At 37.6% G+C, this 8,555-nt stretch overlaps 1 long non-coding RNA gene across 1 annotated transcript; it reads right to left on the reverse strand.

Moving 5' to 3' along the window:
- Positions 1-1,056: 1,056 nt before the first annotated feature.
- On the reverse strand, positions 1,057-4,658 carry LOC117510032. The gene is made up of 3 exons (XR_004560594.1): positions 4,604-4,658; positions 3,454-3,592; positions 1,057-1,124 (listed from the first exon to the last, which is right to left on the reverse strand). It is a non-coding gene; the product is annotated as an uncharacterized LOC117510032 (long non-coding RNA).
- Positions 4,659-8,555: the final 3,897 nt, after the last annotated feature.

The following is an 8,555-nucleotide window of genomic DNA, read 5'->3' on the forward strand; positions in this document are numbered from 1 at the left end:
CATTCTTAAGCACCTGTATCAGACACACACACACACACACACACACATATATATCTTCTTGTTCTATATGTCATCTTGTTCGTGATGCTTAATATATATATATATATACACACACACACACACACACACACACACACACACACACACACACACACACACACACACACACACACACACACACATATATATCTTCTTGTTCTATATGTCATCTTGTTCATGGTGCTTAATATATATATATATATACACACACACACACACACACACACACACACACACACACACACACACACACACACACACACACACACACACACACACACACACACACAAACATTCAACAGTCACATCTTAGAACATTGATTCTTTCCATTCTCTGGAAGCAGAGGTAGAAATATCTTCCTCAGATTGCAGCTGAACCTTTATGGTAAGTAAAATCAAGTAAACCAAATGTAAAGATTGATAAAACTTTGTCCATGGTGAAATTAATTTCTTTGTTAGCTTTCTTACATGCTCTTTCGTGGAAGACATGATGCTGCTCTTCTTGGCCACCATTTTCTCTATCTCCATGTCATCGACCACTGGCAGCTCAACAGATGGATCATCAGTGCCGAGCTGACAAAAAAAAAGCAGTTTGTTATCGAGAATGAGAAACATATAAACAAGTATTATTGAATAACTGTAGGGCATAATCTTTCCAAAAAACATTATTTAGTCTTGGTCATTTAACATGTCTGAAAAATGCTTTGACTAGCTGCCTTGTGATAATTTATCCATTGCTGATTTCTCAATGCATCATAGGATATTTTATTACTTCCATAGGGGGGCAAGGGTGGCGACCAAACATCAAAAAGAACGGGGTGTACTTGGTAGAGCCTTGTTTCTGGGTGCGAATCGAGTACGCGACTTCTTCCAGGTATGCGTCCCAATCGGACTGGTGGTCATTCACCAGCTTGGCAAGTTGGGCCTTCAGTGTTTAATTCGTCTGCTCGTCCAAGCCATTCATCTGTGGGTGATACGCACTGGTTACAGATCACTTGATGTTGAAAACTTTGCAGACCTCGTTGTTTATCTGGGATACGAACTCACGACCCTGGTCAGACAGTAATCTCTGTGGAGCACCCCATCTAAAATGACACAAATAAGCAAAAATCGCATTAATACAAAGAAAAATAAAATACACGTCTATTCATTTTATAATAATCCTGGACAAGCAAACTTGTATGCATAATATTACCTGTGAACAAATGTCTTGAGATAATTATGCATAAACACAATTCTAGATTTTATAGTAATTCTGGACTAAGCAAATTTTATACATAAAATATTGATTACCTGTAAATAAAAGTCTCAAGATAATATTCCATGAACACAAGACTGCTAGAGTGACCAATTTCTAGTAGAGCTAAATATTTGCTGCTTTGACCATTACATTCTCAAACGAGTTTCCATGCACCAGTGGTGGGCACAGCTAACCAAAAAATTATCTTCAATAACAGATAATCAGATAACTGAAAAGTTATCTTTGATAAAGATAAACCACCCAAAAATTTATCGGAAGTTACATATAACCGATAAATTCCAGTATTGTTTCTAGTATATTTGCACCTACTAATAAACTGAATTTGAGTTTTAACACCACGATCGCTTCTGGAAACATCAAAGCAACAGCAGACCCAAACAATGAGCACGCACTTCTATGTTTGAACATCCTGCCTCCTGCTGGAAGCTCTTATTTACAGCTTACAGTGCAGAGGCAAGCTGAGAACAGTCACCAAGACCAACTCTCTACCACTCACAACGCTCCGGTCAGGCGGAGGTCTTGGAAAATAAAGTCATACTGACTTATGGTTTGGTGTATAAATAAAATGAATACTGATAGAATAACTCCATTAATGTCAATTCTGTCATTTGTACAAAGTTAAAATATAACATATCTTTTAATGTTGAATAATGCACTAATTCTGAGGTTTTGTAACAAACACAGACAAATCGCAAAGGATTCTGGGTAAATGTGCCTCTGCTAAACACTGATTGGTTCAGTCATTCACTATGTAAACCAACATGTTAATGTGACGTGTGTCGTGTGTTGGTGTTTACAGATGTGCTTTTGTAAAATATTCCATTTTTTATTTGTAAAAACAGGCATTTTTACAGAGCCCTGGAAGTGTCATCACAACATGTTTTGCATGTGGAGAGAATGTGAGAGTGTTCAGATGATTTTTTTTTTTTATTCATGTGAGAATTTTTTGGACGGAGTTTCAGGTTAATCGCGCTTCCTGCATTGTGTATTGTACGTGGACTAACAAGCTGCGTTTAACATTTCACGACCACCTCCTGATTGCTGATCGTATGGTCGAATGAAAATCAAACCTGTTTGATATTATTCTGGTTGGCCGTCGAGAGGGTTTCCTGCTGCTGAGGGGCAACAAGCATCCAACCGCTCGCACTGTGCATGTGCAAACACTGCAGAGCTGTCTTGTATTTTTTTTTTTGTCGTATTGTTTTTAAAATTTGATGTCTCCTATTGAGAGTTTTTGTAAATTAAGTTTGAAAAAACTTAACTTGTGATTAAAAATATACAGTGTCTTCTCATCTTCAGGGCGAATACTGCCATGAACACTACTGGCCAGTAGATAGCAGTAGAGGCCTTGAAATCTTTCCAAAACAAAATTCCAGATAATCCATGTCTGCTGCGACATTTAAGATGCGTGGAATTTAACAAATGCAAATACAATACCATCTATAAACCCAGAGAATATATTCACGAGAGTTTTAGGCACTAGAGTTTAATGCTGTTGTCCGTGGAGCCTGAACAGAGTGTCTGAAATGCATTTGTCCTGTTGTGAACGTACTAATCCTACCCATAATGCACTGCTCGGCACAGCATGTCCACACTAAAACCTTACAAATTAGCACATTACTTTAAAACTAAAACATATCTGTTATTTTCACTTTATAAAACTTCAGACATGACAGTAATTTTAAATAACTTGTCCAAAATTAGTTTGGTTAAAATTGGAACCATAAGTTAAAAATGTATGCCTCTGGATGACTTGGGTGATATTGCCAGTGTATCAGTATGGTGTTAAAGAAAATTATTTTTTTTTTCTTAAAAATCAGTTTTTTCTTTGTCTGCAGAGGATAGTGTAGTTCTTCATAGAAGCACCTGTCTTCTGTTTGCAGAGGGTGGAACCATATATCTGTTAGGAAACTTTCATCAGGTAAGGTGCTCAACTGATTTTCAATTTTAAAAATGTTTGCTGCTGTTCAGCTTTGTTTACTACATTATCGGTCTAAAAGTTATCAGACAAAAATTCATCGGAAGATAATCCGATAATGGTTTTTAAAGATATCTATAAAGATAAGCCGAGAATGAAAACACTATCTTCGATCTGTTATCAGATTATCGGAACCGTGCCCACCACTGCCATGCACACACTGTATAATAATTACCTGCAAACAAATGTCTTCAGACACGCAGCTACACCCTCGGCTGACTTGTTCTTCAGGGGGAAAAAGTCCACAAACTTGGTGTAATAATCTGTGAAGGTGAGCACATACTTGTACAATGTGTCTGTAGTAGGCAGGGGACCTGAAATATAGAATAGAATTTTATGTCTCATATATATACAATTTGTCAAATTCGAATTATGCAAAATGTTGGGAAAGTGTAGTGACACAGACCCACAACAGGGGGCGTAAATGAACGGACAATGAAAGAGTCGAATATGAACACTTTACTGTTGTGAATGAGCACAACCACAATACAGAGGACTACAGAATTTTGCCAACAGTCAATCCACAAAGATGACGTGTGGGCAGGCTCGAGGATAGAAGACATCTGTCCTGAGAAGAACCGGAACCACACGATTTCCTCCGCCACCGAACCTGGAGAATACTGGAGCCGCCAAGTCCCGAGTCCCCAGGTGGCCACCGTCTCCGAGTGTCGGATCTGGTACTGCTGGCGAGTAGCAGAAACAATAATATGTGGGTGTGTGTACACCCAGTAACAACAATGGTGGAGATTCTACCTCCATCTCAAACACAGTAACATAGTAACGTGCAGCGCCTGAATGACTACTTATCGAGTTTCATGTGAGGAGTGAAGAGCGTCAACTCCTCCGCAATCCGCAAACCCCAGCTCCAGCTGCGAGTAATCACCAGGTAAGTCTGCAAAAGTCTCAAGAACAGATTACGTGCGTTCGGCACAATAACGGCTGAGAGTTATACCTTAACAGGTCGAAGATTTCTCAGCAACGAGGTGGAGATGACGTCCGGGTTTATGGAGTAGTATGATGAAGTGAAGATGGGTGACAGCTGTCACCCCCGGCTGTGTCCGTGGCGGCAGCGACCTCTCGTGCCTGAAGCCCGCACTTCAGGCAGGGCGCCCTCTGGTGGTGGGCCAGCAGTACCTCCTCTTCTGGCGGCCCACACAACACAAAAACTATTATTTATAATATGAGAGGGTGTCACATTATATCTTAGTTCAACTTTACAGTGATGCGAGTTACAACCATTTTTTTTTTTTCATAAATTCACAGATTTTGACAGTTTCTATGCTGATCATAAATCTTCGTTGATTATCTATATCAAAAATATTTACCTATGAGATCCATTCCAACGAGTTCGAGTGCCTCACTGACTTTGATGGTTTGTAACTCGGGGGCTTGGTCTTGAGCTTCTCAAATCGCTGACACCGATCACATGAAGAAACCTTAAAAATATAAATAAAACATGCATAAGTACAATAACCTCTCATACTCTGACAAAGTCACATCAACAACTTCCCCAAGTAAAATCAACCCAAATCAGAAGAATACTAATAAACATTGATATTTGCAATGACGTATCTAGTTGGTAGTTCCTTTTTTCCATGCACATCACTCTGACACCAATCATATGAGGAGGAACAAATTAAACATATGAGTATGAGCATAATAAATTCTCAAACTTGCACAAAGTAAAATTAGCAATTCTTAAATAAAATCTTTGAAATGTCTAGAACATAAAATATTCATTAGAATTTGAAATATATTACCCAGAAACAAGCATTGATAATAGATAATTTAAACTTAGTTTGTGGAAAAAAACTAAATCAAACTAAATGCTTACATATTCCTGGACATCTTCTTTCATCCCGTTCCACCAATAATACTGGGATATCTTGGCTAAAGTGTTGTTGACACCACTGTGGCCGCCCATTTGTGATGAATGATACTGCTGGAAGACTTCGATAACTTCGGCAACCTCAGTCAGCACTTTCTTCCTGCAGTCTCCTTTCAGGCCAATGTAGTACACCTCTTTTTCTGCAAAGACATAATCATAAAATAGAGTGAGACATAATCATAAATTAAAAGCGAAACTAGTAATTCTCAATACAAAATCTCTGAAATGTCTATGACATTAAACACTTATTATAAATTAAAATATATTACCCAGATGACATGAAATTCAATCTCATTCTACAATCTAAAGGAAAACAGGCTCATGGCGAAATTATGTCCTTGCGGAGTTAGGCAGTCCAGCTCGTATGTGGACAAAGTTGATCAGTGGCAAAGTTGGTGTAGGGGTGCCCATAAACAACATGAAAATAGAGACTAGAATGGACGTCACGTGACTAGCGGCGTTACTAAGGGTGGAGAGAGCACCTTGAGCCAGTTAAACAGAATCGAAATGAGGGGAAAAAAGGCAGCCAGAGCTTCACCATCAATTGCACCAACTACAAAAACAAATTCTCGAATACTAAAATGAACTGTACAAGAGCCTTAATGTAATTATGTAAAACAAATGTCTATTTTAAAGTCGTTATGTCGCAATTTAATATCAATATACTGAGACTATAACTCAGCGCCATAAGTTCTTTTCACTAAGCTGCGTTCACATGCATACAAATATGGAAACAAAAATGTTTAAATATATTCATGTCTATATACTTGCAATTGTTGTTTAATATGATGTGTTCATGGTGGTCACAGGTGGCATTTAAATTTTAACAGTGTGGTTGGAGGGGATGGAGGAGGTACTTTTTACCCTGACTGAGGGTCAAAAGTCATAAATTCTGAATGGCTTTATATCTACTTTATACTCATATATATGTTGTTGTCATTAAAAGACTAGCAATTAAAAGACTAGCAATAATATTACAGTGGAAAAAGCAGCAAGGTAAATGAGCACAATGGCAAGGCATACTTCAGATTTATATTTTAATACATAAGGATTTTTTGTCCAGGCATGTATGGGTTCATTAGAGCTTTTAATCAGCTTGAATACAACTTACAAGGCTTCATTTATAAAAATCCATCAAGAATTATGATGAAAGGAAAAAAAAAACATCACAGTAAATGAACAGAATGGCATATTTTTCCCCAATTTTCCACACTTTACATAAAACATTTTTTTTCTACCCAGACAAGTATGGGTTCATTAGAAAGAGCAATTAAAGGACTTTAAAACAACCCTACTTTTATTAAAATCTGTTAACAAATAGCGACAATAGGGTGAGAAAAGCAGCACAGTTTGTCATAATTTCCCCAAATTTCTGCATTTTACATAAGTTTTTTTTTTTTCACCCACACATGCATAGGTTCAATGGAAAGAGCTTTCAAATGGCTTTAAAAAAGCCTACATTTATTAAAATCCATTAAGAAATAGCGACGCTAGTGCAAAAAAAGCCGTCAGTTTATTACTGATGATCGGCACATCTCCACCCTTAGTAATGGCGCCTTCCTGTCCCGAGCGACGCTAATAGATTGAGGTGCGCACGTCCATTCCAGGTCTATATTTCCATGATAAACAATATGTACTTGCTTAAGAGAATCTACAGGCATTATTCTTGAAAATATTGGCAAATTAATAACAGCTTGGTTGTTCAATTGTCGGTGGTAAATACTATCATACAGGTGGATTACAGTTCGTGTATTGTACCATTCCACAAGAAGTAAACAAAAAGATATGTACTTACTGTCTTCATCCCAAACGTGCTTCTTGGACTGGTTCCTGATGTTGCGATGGTTTTTTTTGTCTGTATCACTGGAGTACTTCCCAGTCTGTAGGAAGACTATCAGTTGGGACATTTTTTTCCTGAATGTTGAAAATCGCTGGTTTCGCTCTTCTTTGGGGTGTGCGTTTTCCTGACATTCATTTTGAGGCTCGGAAACAAGTGATTCCTCCTCCATATTGAAGATCGCCGCAAGAAATGGTAATTAAAAAAAAAAATAAATCGATCACAAATATAGTCCCACTTCAACTTTTCTGAATCAAAAGTGTGTGTTTCAAAATACGTCTGCTCAGTTGAAGATCGCCCCAAGAAATGGTAATTCTAGACCTCCCGGAAGTTGACAGCGAAAAAAAATCAATTTGCGCATGCGCGTGGTAAAATGAGACCGGTGCAAACTCAGACCACGACACCGGGGCCTTCCTACGGTCATCACGACGCTGTGACTATCAAAAGACTTTAAGGTAATGGACCCTGATGTGAGCACAAACCCATTTTAGCCCGAAAAGACAGAACTTGCTTGAAGCTTGATTATGCCAGACATGGACTAATGGGAACCAAACCAACACATTTTTGACTAGCACGGAGCTAATGTTAGCCACAGAGAGGCACAGGCCTAATTCATATTTTGTCCATGTTTTAATTTATTCTGATATTAAGCCAGAAGCATAAAGGTGTCGATAAGGTGGCTATCTCACTTCCAAGGACATGCAGGTTGGGTGAATTTGAAACTTTATAATTGTCCAGGTCACTTATAAAAGAGGTCTCGATCTCAAAGGGACTAATTTGGTTAAATAAATTCTAAATTTAAAATATACGTAACTTTTTATGACCATGACTAAAATATATACTCTGTCTTTTCCTAGGTGTTGATGCAATTAAAGTTTAAGTAATGTCAGTGCCCAGAAAGAGACTTTATGAAGTTAAGTTTATGATAATATTTTCAGATTATTTGTCTCCCCAACAGCAACCATGCCGGCTGCCTTAAGAGTTGTTAAATCACTGAATCCTCCATCTGACCAGTCGGTTGAGCACGTGCCTGCAGTTGATTCACATCAGGCTGATCCTTATCCAGAGGTTTGTACTATAATGGTTAAATAAGATTGTACAGTATCTTGTGCCAGTAGATTCTAAAAATTCACATTCAGCAAGCAAAATATTCAAAATTTCTGACAAGAAATATTCTGTTCTATTTGGGATATAATTTGAAAATACAGTAAAATCTGCCAGTAATGAAGTTGTGTATATACTAACTTTCCTTATTTAAAGAAATAATTTACAGGCCCTGTTACTTAATAAACATGTTTATTTCTTTCTGATAGAAAGTTACAGAATTCCTTTTATAAAAACTCAATTTCTATGTGCCTTGCATAATGTTTCATTTGCATAGTGTGTGCATACTGTCTATGGTACCATACACTTGAAACAGAAGGACTTCTATGCTATACTACTGAGGTTTACCACCTTATCTGGGGTGGAAAAAGTGATCTGTCCAAACAAAAATTATTTTATTTATTTTATTTTTTTTTGGAGATTCTTTTGGTCGGTAAATAGACCTGAG

The sequence above is a fragment of the Thalassophryne amazonica genome, chromosome 5 (genome assembly GCF_902500255.1).
Source record: "Thalassophryne amazonica chromosome 5, fThaAma1.1, whole genome shotgun sequence".
Taxonomy (NCBI): Eukaryota; Metazoa; Chordata; class Actinopteri; order Batrachoidiformes; family Batrachoididae; genus Thalassophryne; species Thalassophryne amazonica.